The sequence below is a fragment of the Schistocerca cancellata genome, chromosome 4, assembly GCF_023864275.1.
Source record: "Schistocerca cancellata isolate TAMUIC-IGC-003103 chromosome 4, iqSchCanc2.1, whole genome shotgun sequence".
NCBI lineage: Eukaryota > Metazoa > Arthropoda > Insecta > Orthoptera > Acrididae > Schistocerca > Schistocerca cancellata.
Window position 1 is genome coordinate 771,106,044 of NC_064629.1, and position 19,139 is coordinate 771,125,182.

Consider the following 19,139-nt stretch of genomic DNA (forward strand, 5'->3'; position numbering starts at 1 on the left):
TACTGCAGGATATCTACAGTGAAGAGCTGCAGAAACTTGTGCACCTGCCTAATATCATGTAGGGGCCCCACAAGCAGACAGAAGTGCTGCAGCACAATGTGGCATGGACTCTACTAATGTCTCAAGTAGTGCTGGATGGAATTGGCACCATGAATCATGCAGGGCTGTCCATAAATCCATAAGAGTACGAAGGGGTGGACATCTCTTGTGAACTGCTCGTTGCAAGGCATCCTGGGAGTTTGGTGGCCATCAGAAGTGTAAACCCAGAAGACTGTTCCTGGAGCCGCTCGGTAAGAATTCTGGATGTGTAGGGTGTTGAATTGTCCTGCCAGAGCTGCAAGAGTCCATCGGAATGCACAATGTACACAAATTGGTGCAGGTGATCAGACAGGAAGCTTACGTACGTGTCACCTGTCAGAGTAGTGTCTAGACATATCAAGAGTCCCCTACAACTCCAACTGCACACTCCCCACATCATTCTTTACCCCACCCTCCCTCATTAAACCAACCAACCAACCCACACCATTACAGAGCCTCCACCAGCTTGAACAGTCCCCTGCTGGCATGCAGGATCCATGGATTCATGATGTTTTCTCCATACCCATACATCTCCATCCGTGCGATACAACTTGAAACAAGTCTCATCTGACCAGGCACCATGTCTCCTGTCATCAACATTCCAATGTCTGTGTTGATGGGCCCAGGTGTGGCATTAAGCTTTGTGTCATGCAGTCATCAAGGGTACACGAGAGGTCCTTTGGCTCCAAAAGCCCATATCGATGATGTTTTGTTGAATGGTTCGTCTTTTGTTGAATGGTTCGCACGCTGACACTTTTTGATGGCCCAGCACTGAATTCTGCAGCAATTTGCAGAAGGGTTGCATTTCTGTCACGTCAAAGAATTCTCTTTAGTCATCGTTGGGACCGTTCTAGCAGGATCTTTTTCTGGCTGCAGCGATGTCCCAGATTTTATGTTTTACTCGATTCCTGATATTCACAGTACACTCACAAAATGGTCGTATGGAAATATCCCCACTTCATCGCCACCTTGGAGATGCTGTGTCCCATCGCTCATGCACCGACTATGACAACATGTTCAATCTCACTTAAATATTGGTGACCTCAACTGGAGCAGCAATAACTGATCTAACAAAAGCACCAGACCCTTCTTGTCTTACAAGTGTTTCCAACCACAGCATCGTATTCTGCCTGTTTACATATCACTCACTGTATTTGAATATGTATGACTACACTGGTTTCTTTGGCGCTTCAGAGTATTGTTCTTGCCAAAATATAAACTTCCCTATTCCTTTTTCCTTTATGAAGATACTTTTCATACCTCTAGTGAGCAATGGTTTTTTTTACACAGCTGTTTACTGTCTTGTCTGATTTGCTTATGTGGAAAGCCATTTCCAAATAATATGAATTCATCATGGACTAGATTCAATTTTATGTTAGCATTATAAATTTCATCCCACATTCTCCCTTGTAAAAATTGTTAAAAACATTCGTCATTAGTTATTGTACACTATGTACTCAAATGTATCCGGCCACACTCCAAAATCCTACGTTTTTCATATTAAGTGCATTGTGCTGCCACCTACTGCCAGGTATTCTATCAGCGACCTCGATAGTCATTGGACATTGAGAGAGAGCTGAATGGGACGCTCCGCGGAACTTACGTGACTTCGAACGTGATCAGGTGATTGGGCGTCACTTGAGTCATACGTCTGTACACGAAATTTCCACACTCCTAAACATCCCTAGGTCCATTGTTTCCAATGTGATAGTTAAGTGGAAATGTGAAGGGACACATACAGCACAAAACCATACAGGCCGACCTCGTCTTCTGATAGATCGCCAACAGTTGAAGAGGGTCTTAATGTGTAATAGGCAGACATCTAGTCAGACTAGAGATGGGTCATTCGCAAACAGACGGGTCCAAAGGAACGGTTCACCAAGATCAGCAGAAGGGGCGAGGAACAAATTCTAATGAATGGTCTTCCATAGTTCACTTTTGTTGCGGCTTTCTACTTATAGTTCCCAGGGACTAGAAATGGTCAGTCTCATTCCCACAACGGCACATCGGCCAGTCTCAGTCTCCTTCCCTTCTCTGTCTCTGTATCGGTCTACCTCAGACAGACCCGTCGTCCTCCATGTGGCCACTCATCGCAGTTCCACTGCCGACTGCTCTTAGTTACTTCAGTATCTAGTTGTTCGTTTCGTCTGCTGCACATGCTTATTTTAGATCTGTTTCAAACCTTTCTTCAACTCTGGACTTCTGGTTCTTTTCATATCCTATTCAGCGTCCAAAACCGGTAATTAAAATGTAACATAAATGACATAAAAATTAAGTTGTGTGTAATGCATACATCTTTTCAAGTAACAAAAGGGCACATCAGCTTACTTCTTTATTTCAATAAACAGCAGAAGACATACAGAGGCAAGTTTTTTGCTAATACACATGCAAAAGAAGTCAGCAAGGCACACACGAGTGCTCATTTTCCATCTTTTTTTCGATCTAAGGTAAAACACCACGTTCATTGTTATGCAAGGCAGACCGACTTACAACTGAATGAAGCCTGCAATCCATAATCGAGAGTCTGGTCTCATATTTTGTAAAGACAATATGGTACCTTCCACAGTATTATTTCTGTGGTACAGGGTGGTGCACGAAAAATTGGCCCGAGTACTAGACTGCTCACTGTAACCTACCAATCGTCATCTATTGTTTCAAAAATGTTTTTGTGCATTAGATTATTTGTTATTTCTTTACTGCTTAATTATTACATGTTTATCTATTCTGCTTGTAGTGGTCAACAAATCATGCGTAACTGACAAGCAGTCTGTAATTGAGGCCGGTTTTTCATGCTCCACCTTATATTATTTCACTGCGATCAACCACATGACACTACACTTGGCTAAATGAGAAGTTTTGCAAAATCATGGAAATTACTGCTACAAGTGTGTGAGAATTCTGTAATGAACAAAAACTCCGTACTTCAGGGGGGAGGCAAATGCCCCCAGTTGGCACCTTCCATCCTTCAGTCACCTACACTACTAATTTTAAATTTTTCGTAAAAACCATACACCACGCACAAATGAATGGTGTATGAGTAAACACGAACAGTTCCCAAAAAGGAGCCATCACCTGTAAACTAGTTCCTAAGGATGAACGAGTTTGCCAATCTCTAACCCAGAACACCACACAGGAATTTCAAACTGCATCAGGATCCACTGCAAGTACTATGACAGTTAGGTTGGAGGTGAGGAAACTTCGATTTCATGGTCGAGCTGCTGCTTATAAGCCACACATCATGCCGGTAAATACCAAACGACGCTTTGCTTGGTGTAAGGAGCCTAAACATTGGATGACAGTGTAAAAACATTGTGTGGAGTGACAAATGACGGTACGTAATGTGGCGATCCGATGGCAGGGAATGGGTATGCCAAATGCATGGTGAACGTCATCTGGCAACCTGTGTAGTGTCAACAGTAAAATTCAGAGGTGGTGGTGTTATGGTGTGATTGTGTTTTTCATGAAGGGAGCTTACACCCCTTGTTTTTCATGGCACTATCACAGCACAGGTCTACACTGATGTTTTAAGCACCTTCTTGCATTCCACTGTTTAAGAGCAATTCAGGGATGGCGGTTACGTCTTTCAACACGATCGAGCACCTGTTCATTATGCACACAACAATAACTACCCTGTAATGGACTGGCCTGCACAGAGTACTGACCTGAATCCTACAAAACACTTCTGGGATGTTTTGGTATGCCAATTTCGTGCCAGGCCTCACTGACCGACATCGATACCTCTCCTCAGTGCAGCACTTTGTGAAGAATGGACTGCAATTCCCCAAGAAACCTTCCAGCATCTGATTGAACGTATGCCTGCGAGAGTGGAAGCTGTCATCAAGGCTAAGGGTGGGAGAACACCATACTGAATTCCAGCATTAGCGACAGAGTACGCTAAGAAATTTTAATTCATTTTCAGCCAGGTGTCTGGATACTTTTAATCACATAGTGTAACTGATTTCCAGTGAGGGAGGAGTAGCCATAGGGTCCGTGCATTAAGCTCAGAGACCACATTTGTTACTGGGTAAACAGTTCTTTTCTTGCTTTAAGTTTCACCAATGACAACATTATCAATTACGATCCTACTGTCTTTATCCATCCTTGCTGGAAAGTTGATTACCGAGATGAAATTTTAGGATCCAAATAAGGTCTCCAGATCATCTTTCCTCTCACAGTCCCTTCGAAAATCTATATTGAAATCAGCACAGACTGAACTGCTTGCTGCTCCCTGACAGATTCCTTGGATGGGGAATGAAACTGGACATGTGCTCTTCAAACAAACCATCCCAGCAGTTGCCTCAAAGGCTTGAAGGAAACCACATAATACCTAAATCTGTACGGCGACAGAAATTTATAACCCACTCACACCTGAAAGAAGTTAAACAGTCTTAACCACTGTGCAACCTTTCACAGATGACAATCCCATTCTCTCGATAAGTATTTAATATAACAGGTTAATTTCAGAAGTTTATCTTTAATCATGAAGGATGCTTGTGAAGTTCAAATATATGAAAGAAACATTCACAAATCAATGTCAGATAGAAACCTCATGTCATTTGTTTTTATATTGTTGTAATGAACTAGTAATTGCAGGGTCAGTTTCAAAGTGTAAACTTGGGATGAAGCTCGATATTGATCCGAACAAGGGGTACACTATTTACACTTGATCTCTCATTTGAAATACGGGATTCAACTCTCCATACGACAGATTTGTTTTCTTGAGAGGCGGGTGTAGGATAAGAGCTAGTGGAGAGTGCAAGTGTAGTTGAGTGGGCACAAGTTGATCGCTGATGGTTGTAATTGGTAGGCATGGCAGCATGCTCCAAGTGAGATGCAAGATCATTTCATGTTCTCAGGTAGTGTAAAACTGTTACTACATAGGGAGTACTGAAGTGCCAGATACAACCCATCAGCCAAGACCTGTGATGTCGCCGTTGTGACAGACATCGCCATTTTACACTTAAGTAATATGGCGGCCATGTCACAATTAACACACAAAGAAATGCTGCACCAGATGACCTATAATCTAATTAATTGATGAAAAGACATCAGCCTAACAGAATAACTGTGAGAATTGGAGTTTTGGGGTATGTACAAACAAACTAAACAACATTCATAATATAAATACGTAGCAATACCACCACGCAAAATAGGGAAGTAGCACCGACAGAAATCTGGTGTTGAAAATTTCACTTGACCCCATTCCTCCCTAATCCTAGGCCTCTTAACACCACTTGCTCACCTGCTAATACCCATCCCCAACACAGAATCCAAATAAAAATATAAAAAACAAATAATAGCATTGAGAAGTTTGGAAAAAATGAGGTACAAAACAACACTGTTGGTATAATTGAAATATTTATTCAAAAGTATTCCAGTGTTTTACAATCTGGAGGCTGTAACAAGAGCCAGTTTCCACTGTGTCCTTCAGTTAGTTGTCATAGTTGAATCACTTGCCTTTGAGGGTGGGGTGTTTTTTTTATTTTTATTTATTTTTTTATTTTATTATTAACAAAACACACAGAAGTCCCAGGGCAATGTGCCCAGGATGCTGGGCGTGTGCTCAAGCTGATCATGCTTGAACTTAGCCATTACAATTTGTGTGACATTGGAGATGTGTAGACATGCATTGTTGTGGAGCAGAATCACTCCCTCCATGAGCAGCCCAGGCCATTTGCTCTCTGACTTGCATAGGTGATTCAGTGTGTCACAGAACATGTCCCTGTTAATGATTCCTCCATGTGCAAGGAATTCAGGCAATACCGAACCTCAGATGTTGAAAAAGACGGTGAGCATCACCTTGCGTGCTGCAGGCACAGCATTAAACTTCTTATGGGGATGTAATGATGCTTGCTTCCATTACATGCATGTCTCCCTGCATTATCCCAAAGTGGCATAAGCAGATTTCAAATGGTTTGGTTGTTAAGACATTCCATATATTTTTAGTTGAACATTCCTTATAAATAAAACAAGCCAAACAAAGCACAATTAAAACAATCCTAATTCCACCCTATATATACGTATTCTGCCACATACTTCTTCCCTTGATTGAGGTGCAGCAACTTTGGTGAATTTTGTTGATTACCACACTGTTGACACTTCACATATTCCACCACGAAACCATATAATTTGAGAAATTTAATTACAGTGGCCATATTATTACCCATAGTGGTAACTAAGTAAATTTCGTCATAAGATCCATAACTAGTAAAAATGAAAAACAAAAAAATATATTTGAAACCATCAACAAAGTGAACTAACAATTCCAAAATCAAATGAGCAGTCAATAACTAACACCATTAAAATAACACTGCCATACCAGCAAAAACAAACTTTCAAATCACGTAGTAACATACAGCACTAAGCCTACTGCCTTGCTCACATCCAGCTTGTAAACATAGGCATTCAACCACTGAGTGTGTTGCTACAGAAGACAAAATGCCATCTCCAAACACAAGGCATGCCAAATACGCTACGCATACATTACTTCACATTTCAATGATTTGATGTATCACACTTACTTTCACTGTATTTAAAACTGATTTTATTTTATTTTGAGAGTTATGAATTTTATAATTTTAAATGGTACGCCTTACAGTATTGTCAAATCCTTCAAGGCAGATGTTGTGATGATTACTTTTAAATAGGTGCAGCCGATTTCCTTCTCAGTCCTTTCATAATCTGACCTTGCGGGCCATTTCTAACGATTGCATTGTTGACGGGATGCTAAACTTTAATCTTAATTCCTTAGTAATTCTGTCGTTAGAAGAACCACCAGTGAAAGATGACTGTATTCTTGTAGTAAAAAGATAAACAATAAAACCTTGTAGTTATCTTCTGTTTACAACTCAATTTAGTTTTATTCTATGCTAACGATTTTGCTCCGAGGACCATGTAGCGTAGTAGCAATTTATATTATGAAGCTTTATACACATTTCTCATTCATGCTTATTGTAATTATGTGATTCTCCTGCACTGGGGTTTAATATTCCACCACTGCTGATTTGTTGCACTTGCCAAACTGTACGTAGCAGTTGGGCTTTATGATGTGTGTGTTAATGTGCTATCCCATCTTACCAGTGTACACCAGACCACATTCACATTAGGATTGTAGAGTCCAGGCACTTTAATATTATCAATAGCCTCCTTAGTGCAACCAAGGAAATTTCTAATTTTGTAAACAAGTAGGGCAATGGTTAAGTACGATATTCAGGTTGAGTGGGATTAAAATCCCTTACAAGTATTCCAATTTAAGTTTCCAGCAGATTCCATAAACACACATAAATTAATGGTGGGTTAGTTACTTTAAGACATGACCAGTTTCGTTCCATATCCTGGTCCTATCTGAACTTCTACTCTGGTTCCAATGACCTTGTTGTCAACTTTAATATTTCTTTCACCTGAATTTGTGACTACTGTAGCATGCTGGGTTATCTGCCTGTATAGAATCTTTCCTACCCTGTCACTGGTTAGCTTTCTTTCAGTAAGTTGTGTGTACTTTGTGACATGTTCTATAGCACTACATTGTTTACACAGATACCCAGCCAGATAAAAATAAAGACAATATAATCCAGAAAATTCTCATTTGAGTTTCTCCTGACAGGGAGGGGGGGGGGGGGGGAGGGCTTATATTTTAGTGGAAAAACAATTTGGAAAATCTGGTGTTAGTTAGTAGCCCTAGCAGTTATGGCAGTTTGCTTTATCATGTGTGTGGATACTTGTTTCCCAAAAAGACCCCCTTACCTTGTTAGGAACCATTCGATGATTGTATCACTTAAGTTATAATGGAGGTTTGTGGTAATGTATTGTTGATCATAATTTTCATTTACAGATTATTCTCCCTATCTTAAAGGATGTAAGTGATTTCAGATTTTAATCTTATAAAAAAGATTCTTGTAAAATGGTTCTTAAACAGCATGCCTGTGCTGCCCCATGTGTAAAGTGACCGAATCTTCCTGGTATGCTGAGAGCAGATTCTAGCATTTTTGTCGAAATGTTCTTTCAAATATTTGTCAAGTTATGTCCTTAATCTAAGAAAATGTTGAGATGTTGCCTAGTTCTTTTGTATCCTGTCACCCTTCAACACCTGTTTGGAATTAATTTGTTACTGTCCACTTTTACATTCCATGGTAGATTTTTAAATTTTCAGATTCAATTTGTACGGTGTCACCCTTATTCCAGAGCTGCTAATGTTTACAGGAATTTTAAAAATAATTCAGAGATACATTTTGGTTGAGGACATTATGCCAAATGTGTAGGTAGCAGTTCATATGTCATTTAACCAGTTTGCTATAGCAAGAGTACATGTGGTGGTCATAGAAGCTGTAGCACTATTTCTTCTGACCTTAAACTTATCCGGGAATTGCACCAAATTTCTTTCTGCAGAAAGATTTAATAATTTAGTTCTGTAAAGGATTTGAGTTTCAGGTTAACAACTTTCCCACTTGTAAATTTGGAAGATTATTGAAAATGTGGTGTTGTGTTTCCTTGTACAAAACATTTAATTTTCTGGGTGAAAAGAACCAAGATATGTGGTAGTGAATACAAACAAAAAATGTGTTAATAATTAGTTGTTAGAACACTACCTGATGTCCTCTGCTATGAATTAAGGTTCATCAGTCTGTGTTATAAAAAGTTGCTGTAATTCATTGCTGGAAGTGATGCAAAAGATTCTTGTTAAGTATCTTGGACATGCGTGAAGCCAAGATCATTACTTTTGACATGTGTTGATAAAATCACGCCATATTATTTGTGGACTCGCTGTGTGTGTAACTGCAACCTTTTAAGCCTCACTTTTAGCAGTTTTGTTAGCTTTAGGTTAAAAGGCTTTGGAGTAAATGTGGCAGACATCACATTTGAGATGTGGCTCAACATTGGAAAGATCAGAGAGAAGAAATGTACCTCAGCGTAGCAGCCATGAAAAGTAGAACAGTCTGTTCTGTCAATAACTCATACTGGTAAAGTGTTTCAGTTCCTATGAAAGTAAATGTAGACAGTAAAATTAACATACCAAACACTATAAAAGTAAAGTATTCATTTCATGTAACTGCTAACCATCTAAATAGCCATGCACGTTAACATGCCGCTTCCGGGATTCAAGGATGTGCACTGGGCTTGAATTGAATCTGTGTGGTGGACTAACGATGAGGGTCAGTGTGCTAGACATCCTGGATATGGTTTTGAGATGGTTTCCCCACATCCAACTAGGTGAATACCAGGATGCTTCCATGCCCTCCCTCAGTCTCACAATTCAAAACCATTCTTACACTTTCACATGGGATACCACTGAACACAGGTAGAGGGGGTACACACAATATGTCATGGGGAGAAATGGGGGGAGGAGGAGGGGGGGCGGAGGCAGGGTGGTTGGCGACAAGAGGAACTCTTAAAACATCTAATTTTCAACAGTTTCGCTGTGTTCGTTGCGATTTAGTCCATCTGATCCCGAAACCAATAGCTTTGATGTACGGATGTGACTTCATAGTTGTATGTACTATGAAATCAACAAGCTTTCTTATTTTAATATTACCATTACAAGTTCACCCTGTGGCATCAGTGTCTAGAATATACCTGGGGTAATTTGTTGCTTCTCACAAGAGGTGAGTAAAAGGAATCTTACACTTAGTGAAGCTTTTACATTATTGACTCTGCTATTATTCAGACATTTGTCAATTTAGCAGTTTTTGAGAGAGAGAGAGAGAGAGAGATTTTCTTTGAGATGTGGGGACCAAAATTAATGTTACAGTGTCTTCCTCCTCTTCTATTTTTATTATTAGTTGATATCGGTGGTAACCAGAGAGTGTCGTCGTCATTTTGGGCAGGTTAGGTTTTAGATACTACATACAAGTGTTCTGGTTTGTTAGTACTGTGAGCCTCCGTTAGGCTACATATGTCATTTGAAGCTTTCAGTACAGGTTTTTGGAGCAATCTGTGCTTTCATGGGCTTGGTTCAGGTCATACGCACCAACTAAATTTTTGATACCAGGTTTTTGTTGACAATGCTACTTGTATATTTTACACATTCCTTTTGATGTGTATTTACAAGTGTTGCTTAGTTTGTTCGGACATAGCAAAAATATCCAATTCGCACAGTTATTCTGTTAGGCTGATGTCTTTTCATCAATTAATTAGATTATAGGTCATCTGATGCAGCATTTCTTCGTGTGTTTCTTGTGACATGGCCGCCATATTACTTAAGTGTAAAATGGCAATGTCTGCCACATCGGCGACATCACAGGTCTTAGCTGATGGGTTGTATCTGGCACTTCAGTATTCCCTATGTAGTAACAGTTTTACACTACCTGAGAACACGAAATGATCTTGCATCTCATTTGGAGCATGCTGCCATGCCTACCAATTACAACCATCAGCGATCAACTTGTGCCCACTCAACTACACTTGCACTCTCCACTAGCTTGTATCCTACACCCGCCTCTCAAGAAAACAAATCTGTCATGTGGAGAGTGAATCCTGTACTTTCCAAATGAGAGATCAAGTGTAAATAGTGTGCCCCTTGTTCGGATCAATATCAAGCTTCATCCCAAGTTTACACTTTGAAACTGACCCTGCAATTATTAGTTCATTACAACAATATACAAACAAATGGCATGAGGTTTCTATCTGACATTGATTTGTGAAAGTTTCTTTCATATATTTGAACTTCACAAGCATCCTTCATGATTAAAGATAAACTTCTGAAATTAACCTGTTATATTAAATACTTATCGAGAGAATGGGATTGTCATCTGTGAAAGGTTGCACAGTGGTTAAGACTGTTTAACTTCTTTCAGGTGTGAGTGGGTTATAAATTTCTGTCGCCGTACAGATTTAGGTATTATGTGGTTTCCTTCAAGCCTTTGAGGCAACTGCTGGGATGGTTTGTTTGAAGAGCACATGTCCAGTTTCATTCCCCATCCAAGGAATCTGTCAGGTAGCAGCAAGCAGTTCAGTCTGTGCTGATTTCAATGTAGATTTTCGAAGGGACTGAGAGGAAAGATGATCTGGAGACCTTATTTGGATCCTAAAATTTCATCTCGGTAATCAACTTTCCAGCAAGGATGGATAAAGACAGTAGGATCGTAATTGATAATGTTGTCTTTGGTGAAACTTAAAGCAAAGAAAGGACTGTTTACCCAGTAACAAATGCGGTCTCTGAGCTTAATGCACAGTTCGGATTAATAATCTAGTGCCTTACCCTATGGCTACTCCTCCCTGAGAGGAAATCAGAATAATTAATGACTCCAGGACAAATGTTTTCAACAATCGTTTACAAGGGAGGACCTGGGACGAAATTTATGATGAACCAAATGCTGAAGTAAAACTTAAGCTATTCCATGCAAATTCACATCATTATTTGGAAATAGCTTTCCGCATAAGCTAATCAGACAAGACATTAAACAGCCGTGTAAAAAACCATTGATTACTAGAGGCATTAAAGTATCTTGTGAAGGAAAAGGGTAATGTCCCTATTGGCAAGAACACACACATCTTGCAGTAGCTGCACACTGCAAAAACTACTCAAAATTACTATTAATGGTTGTTAAAAAAAAAATCAAGGAACACACGTGTTGTCACAAATCAGTAATTTAGACAAGAGACTGAAGGCTGTATTGAGTGTAATACAAAGAGGGACAAGACAGACAGCCACAGTACATGATAACGTCACTACTAAACTGAATGGGAGGCCTATAAATGATGGGTCACAGGCTGCAAATGTATATAATTTTTTACATGTAGTAGAAAGCTTGGGGACAACAGTTAAAGAGAGAAATCACGGAGGCATGCTGAAAAAGCAACTCCCATAAAATTCAGTCATTTGACTACATCGACTTCTTGTGAAATTTACAAAATTGTACAATATCTCAAAAGTAAAAGCTATATTAGTTTTGATGGTGTTCCCAATAGAGTACTGAAGATCCATTCCCATATAATAAGCCCAGCCTTACCCGAAATATGTAATGCATCACTGACAGAAACTTGCCATTGTTAAACCCACCTTTAAGAGACGTGATAACACATGTCAATACTTAATGACCTGTTTCACTGCTGACATCATTCTCCAAAGTATATGAGAAGACAATGTATTCTGGAATAAAATCCTTCCTTAGCAACAATAATATCATCGGGAAATTATACTCTGGGGAGTCTGAAGAGTTGCTCTACTGAAAGTGCTATATACATGTTCACCAGCCATATTTTACAGACATTAAATAATAAAATAGAGCCCGCTGGGTTCCTCACATATGTAAAATGACAGTCTGTGTAATATACAGCAAACGTAGTTAGTTCTTTTTACAGGTGACATTAGTCAAAACGTGGCTGAACTAAGTTGTTTTAGGAGTTACAAAGTGTGCTTTTTCCAGTTTAAATTCTCATCAATATGGACAACTAACAATTTATTGTCTCTTCAACATGTGTTACACTTATCATTTGTGTACTACCTCTAGATGGGCAGAACTAAATAAGTTTTGTGCTTTTTGAAATTGAGGATATGACCGTCCGCAGAAAACCAGTCAATGACACCTTTAAGAAGTTTGTTTACCGTTTCTGTATGTATGCTTGGATTGATGACAATACTAGCATCATCTGCAAAAAGAATTCTCCTTGCAGGATATTTCACGTATCATTTACACATATGAGGAACAAGAGGAACTAAGATTGAACCTTGCAGAACCCCATATGCAGTTTCTCTCCAGTCAAAATTATATCCCTGGACTACATTGGTTGAATTATTAAGAACAAGTTCGTGCATATTTTTTTTTGTTAGAGATGACATCTACTGGTTGGCAATCCCATACTCCCACATAAACTTCAACTTATCTAGGCAACTACTGTGATTCATACACTCAAATGCATTCGATGGGTAGCAGAGCACACTGCTCAATGATATTTTATTAGTTAATGGCTGTAGAATCTAGTGAATGAACATGCAAATGGCATTTTCAATAGAAGAACCCTTCTTAAACCTGCACTGTGATTTGCTAAGGGTATTATTATTATTGTTGTTAAGACGAGAAAGTATTCTCAAATACATCACCATCTCAAAAATTTTGGAAAATGTCAGCAGTGAAATAGGCCGGTAGTTACTGACATCTCCTTTACTCTACTTTCTATAAGAGTGGTTTAACAGTGGCATATTTGTCTCTCTGGAACAATGCCTCGAGTTAGTAAGGCATTACAAATTTCAGGTAAGACTGTGCTTGTATGGCAACAAATCTTTAGTACTCCATTGGAAACTAAAAACTAGGTGACCTTTTATTTGAGACAACGTATAACTTTCTTTAAAGAAACACTGACTGATTTTCTGGAAATGGTCTCATCCTCAATGTTAAAAAAGATAACATATTCAGTTTTGTCCATTTCGAGATACTAACCCAATGATAAGTTTAATACATGGTGAGCAAATAATAAATAGGGTGCGAACTTAAAAATTCTTCAGTGTACATATTGATGAAAGTATACTGTAAAAAGCATTTTTGAAACTCCTAAAACATTTAGCCACATTTGCACTTGTAATCACCAAAAATCTTGGGGAGAGAAATCAGCACATTGACATTTTCATTCAACAGCATCATATGGAATAATGATTCTGGGATAACTAATCTTTAAGAATCAGAGTGTTTGTTGCTCAAACGTGCTGGAAGAGTAATATGTGGTACTCATCCACAATAGTCTTGTTTAAGGGGCTAGACATTCTGACTACTGCTTCACGGCATATTTATTGCCCCATAACATTTATTTTTGATCATTCACAATAATTCGACAGAACAATGATTTATATAATTACAATACCAGATGGAAAAATGTAATTCATTACTCCACATGAAGGTTATCTTTAGAACAGAAAGGGGTGAAAAATGCTGCAACAAATTTTGTCTTTCTACCCAATGATGTAAGATATCTGACAGCAATGCAAAATCTGAAAATAAATTGAGAACGTTTCTCCTTGACAACTATTTTTATTCCATAGAAGAATTTCTTTTACAGAAATGTGTTGGATACGAGCTACTAATTTGCACCTCTATCTTTTTTCATTAAAAAAAAAAAAAAAAACTTTAATGTTCAGCATGTAACCATATGTACAAACATGGTGATTTTTAGAGTACAAATAGTCTCACAAATTAATTTGCAATATGAATGTAAGAATGACTCAGTCCCCCTCATGACTATTGTGCTAAATCATCCATGGAGTATGAGATTAACTAAGTAACAAATTAACTTGCAATGTAAATGTAAAATGAGTTTTTCCCACACGTTTACAAATCATCGTGCAAAATGATCTACGGAGAGCTCACAGCCCAATTTGAAGAAACTTTTCACTTTGGTGTTTCCTAATATTCATTTTTAATCCCACGCATACAGGTGATACATCATGAAATTTGTGGATTCCTGCATCATGAACTATAATACATGTTTTCAATAGCAACAACATGTTCTGTCCTGAAACTGCCTATCTGTTTTCATTAGTTCTTGGCATATTTTCAGAATAAACCAGGTATTTTTATTTGTTTGAATCCAAATACAACTATCATTAAGTCATGATTTTTTAGTATATGATTAGAATTTGGACCAATAATAATGTGGAGTGCAGTCATCACTCTGCTGCATCCAGTTAACATATGCTTCTTGCTTCAGCATGTGCTGCACTGTACCCCACAGATACGGGAGGAGTTATTCCATAGAACGATGATACAAGACTACTACAGGGTGAGGTGTCTGGAAAATATTGCACTTGTTTTTAATGCTATGCAAATGGTCACCCCCAATGCTGGAAATTCTAACTGTCCCCTACGCATGTACTTTTCAGACTTACGTACCTTTAAAATGCAAAAAAATTGACTACGTCTAAAATTGTAAAATGTAAATGTAATTTGCATCAGGGCTGGAAAAAAAGCTAAAACTCGGTAGAATCTATTGTACAATGGCATCAAATTAGGCAAATTACCACAACACATAGGACATAGATAATACCTTCTCTTTCAAAACAACACTGAAAAATTACTCACAAAATAAAAATTTTTATATGGTGATGAGTGCGCCCACCCAAAGTAAAACAGGTTGCCAAATTTAAGACACTTTATCACAATAAACATTGAAATAATAATTACATAGAAATATAAAAACAAATTTAATTTGATTACAAGAAAATTCATTGTCAATTATTCTGTGAAAAAAAATTAATTTTAAGCTGTTAATGTTTTCAATATTTGATTGACAAAATCCGTACAATATAAACTGTTTTACGGATTAATAAAGAAATCTGTCTATGAGAACCAGTGGCACAGAACAAACAGAAACTGTTTCATTGTCTAATAAAGAAATCATTTGAATGACAAAATCCGTACAATGTAACTTGTTTTACGGATTAATTATAAAATCAATAGATACAAGTGGACCAGAGCAAAGCGAGATCATACTTGACATATACAATGATTCCTTGACGACTGATTCATGGTTAATGTCCAGCTTCTACCAAAAAGTCCACAATTCACTTACATCCAGATTTTAATACCTATGTGGGACACTAAGAAGGAAACTGAACGACAAAGCTGTAGACAGTGAGATGCAACTGTAAAGGCAATATCAATTAAAATGAGAATTACTGTATAATTTCATCCATGACGGTCATTAACAGACGAAGCACAACTTCAGATCTGTGAAAGAAATCAGCCCTGTCCTTTCAAAGGAATCCTCTTTGTACTTACCTTACGTGATTTGCAGAATTCAAGGGGAAAAAAAAAAAAAAAAAAAAAAATCAGCAGTCGTCTTTAACAGTAGTCAGTATCTCACCACTGCTCCACCCCAGACAGTTAACCTACAGCTGCAGGTATCCTTTCTTGCCATTTCAACGCTAGCAGATACTATATTACGACCACTTAGCAAATAAAAATTTAGACCAGATGTTAAACATTTCTTACAAAAACCTCTGCAAAACTTTCTTTTGCCCATGTAAGAGGTTTGAACGAATGCAGACTATTAAAAAATCATCCTGCAAATCCAACACCATATGTTAAAAGTAGTTTTATCGGTTTTCTGGTGACTGAAGGAAAAGTAAAGAAAATCAAGTAAATGAAACTGTCAATCACTTGCTACTGCATTCTTAAATAGATTTTATATTTACAGTTATTTTGACGTAATATACCGGTATATAACGAAAGTAAATTCTCTTAACTAATATAGTCGTGTATTTTATCCGAAAGCAATTTACTTCCTTATTTCCAAAACTTACCTTACGATGGTGGACAAATAAATTTGCATTATTATGAAATATAAATGGTTGTTCATATCAGCCCAAATTAAGGAGCGTCTACGATGATTTGTTACTCTTCTAAATAAAAAGCGCTGTCCTATAACAACACAGCATGGAGTACGCCCAAAACGACATTAAAAAGTCTCATTTACAACTTGGTAATAACTTACTTGTATCTTTTTGGTACAACCAGAAACGATGGTTCGGCATTTTTTTCTCTCTCTCTATATCCTTATTTCTCGTACAAAAATATTTCTCAGCAAAGATAAGTAACAGTGCGAAACAAAAGTCATTGCTTCGAAACAGATTCAGTACAATGCTTCCGCTTCTGCCGCCCAGCTGCCCATACTGCGCCCCACAGGCCACAACTCAGTATTGATCCAACTCGCTTGAAAATTGTGAATATACCCTTCAGCAGCGTTGCCAACATAGGAAAATTTATTCCGCTAAATTGAAGTTAAAATCCCCCTAAATGCTTATTATTGTTATTAAAACTCCTGAAATTGAAATTTCAATGCACTGACAACTTACCAAAAACTTTTTTGTCATCGACACTGCATATTATTATTATTATCCACTCACCACATTAATGTACTTCAAGCCACAGAATTTAATTTTCCCCTTCATCTTACAGTAGGGTGTCTTCCATGTCCACCGCTGAAGTACTGATTCCGGTGAAGAAATAACTGTGCCATATCTCCTCATGGTGCTGATTTCTTGGAGAACATTCTCTGGCAGCTTATAATAGCGACAACACTTACAAACGCGATTAAGACCAGCTCTTTTTGTACTAATAGCGTTCACCATGATGGCTGTTAATCTGTTTCGAAGAGATATTTTTATGAAATGTAGTTGGCTGAAGTCCCTTCCTATTATCGCATTGGACCATGGTAAAACCAAAAGCGTAATAGTCGTATCTGAAAATCATTGGAAAGGATTTAAGCCGATAGCATCTCTGAAGGACGTAATTTCATTCCAGAACGTCGCAGGATTGTTTATTTCTTTCCACTGGACAGCAGTGAGCTTCGACCACTGAAAATCGGTTTTGGTTACTGTAATGTCTGACACTCTCACTTCCTCAGCCAACGATACTGCTAGTTCTTTTATCACTTGCAAACATTCTCTTGGGACGGTTAAGGATACGCGTTGCAACACTTTTACATTTTGGAGCAATGGGCGTTGCAGCTCAGAGGTAAGAGAAATGAGAAAATATTCACATATTTTCCTTATGGCATGCTAAACCTCAGATGAAATTTTACTGAAAGTATTCATATTTTGCAGTAAGAGTCCGACTTCATGACCTAAGTGTACTCTTCGGTGACATATTTTCGAACGTCTACTGTTAAAATAACACCTCTATACCCTGGTAAAACAGTTTTCCATACAAATCCAGTAATTAATGAAAGAACTTCATTTAGGAGCCGTAAGTGGTCTGCAGGATTTGACTGGAATGCCTTGTTTACCACGTGACATTCTTCCAAATGATGTTTCAGAAAAAGTGATATTTTCCTCTGTGATTAGTGCGAAAAGAAGAAACTTGTTGGGGAAAAATGTAAACGCCCAGTTTAAGAAATGTAAAAAGGTTTACATTACTATCGGCGCAATTTCAGTGACAACAGAGTTTGCGTGTTTTCGCTTTTTAAATACGGCAAACCAGTGTTTATTTCGTGAGCGAAAAGTGCGGATGAAATACGTTACAGTGCCCTATGTTTACACTTGTTCGTAACCTATATTTATTAATGACTGTAAACGACACAAACTTCATGTCTAATGAATTGCGTTACTGTAGGAAAAAGAGCATCACAGGCGTTTGTTGTTCAAAGTGCGGTAAAAAGCTTCACTTCTCCTGTGCAAATGTTACCGAAAGAGTAGGCCTAAAAACATGGACTTGTACACTTTGTTTACATCGTATTCAGGTTGAATATAACAGCAATAAATGCCCGTGTGCGTGTGATAAATTAAAATTGTAATTGGAAACAACACAAAGAGAAGTTAAAGCTTTAAAACCTGTGCTTAATAGCTTATCTCACTGCATGCAAAAGGAATATCGCCACGCACGAAACACTAAGGAAAAAGACATTAAGCCCCGTGACAAGATAAGCCAAAATTTTCTTATTCTCGCAGTTAGCCACGGCCAGAAACTTGCAGACAAATTAAGAAGACGTGACGTAAATGTCACAGCCTGCGTTAAAACAGGTGTCTCAATGTGTGAAATCCTAAGAGACTGTGAAAAGTTAGCCCAGAATTTGACGAAGAACGACCTGGTAGTAATAACAGGAGGAACGAAAGACATCAACCATTCTCATGAAGAGCAACCGATCAACTCAACAAATCAAGCGCTAAAACTCTTAGCTAATACAAACGTCATGCCACTAGGCATCCCACCCAGGCATGACCTCACACGACTCCAGACAAACATAATGATAGAGAAAACTAAACTGGGAACTATAAAGATTTGGGAAACTATACACAAATGTCTCATTTATAAGACTCTACAATCTTGTTAGGTTTCTCTTTACAAATCACGGGATGCATCTGAATGATTTAGGAAAACAACATTTGTGCCAATTAATTGAAGAGCGCATAGCCAGCCTACCAACACTGATAACCAATAGCCAATTTTTGATGCAGCACCACAAGAAAAAGTAATAGGAAAATAAGTTAGGTCAACTTCATTGCCTACTCTAAAACACCCAGCTCCACCTACAGGTCTCTTACATACCAGAAGAGACTTACCAGCAGCCCCAGCATCAGAAGTAGCAAAAGATCCTGCAAAAGAAGCAACAACTGACTCCTCAACAGCACATCCACC

At 38.2% G+C, this 19,139-nt stretch overlaps 1 long non-coding RNA gene across 3 annotated transcripts in view; it reads right to left on the bottom strand.

Annotated features, from left to right (window-relative positions):
* Nucleotides 1–16,699, bottom strand: part of LOC126183540 (uncharacterized) — a 105,094-nt gene extending 88,395 nt beyond the window's left edge. For all 3 annotated transcript variants that reach the window (XR_007536768.1, XR_007536767.1, XR_007536766.1), the window contains exon 1: nucleotides 16,498–16,699. This is a non-coding gene — a long non-coding RNA (uncharacterized LOC126183540). The remainder of the gene's footprint in view (nucleotides 1–16,497) is intronic.
* Between the last annotated feature and the right edge of the window lie 2,440 nt (nucleotides 16,700–19,139).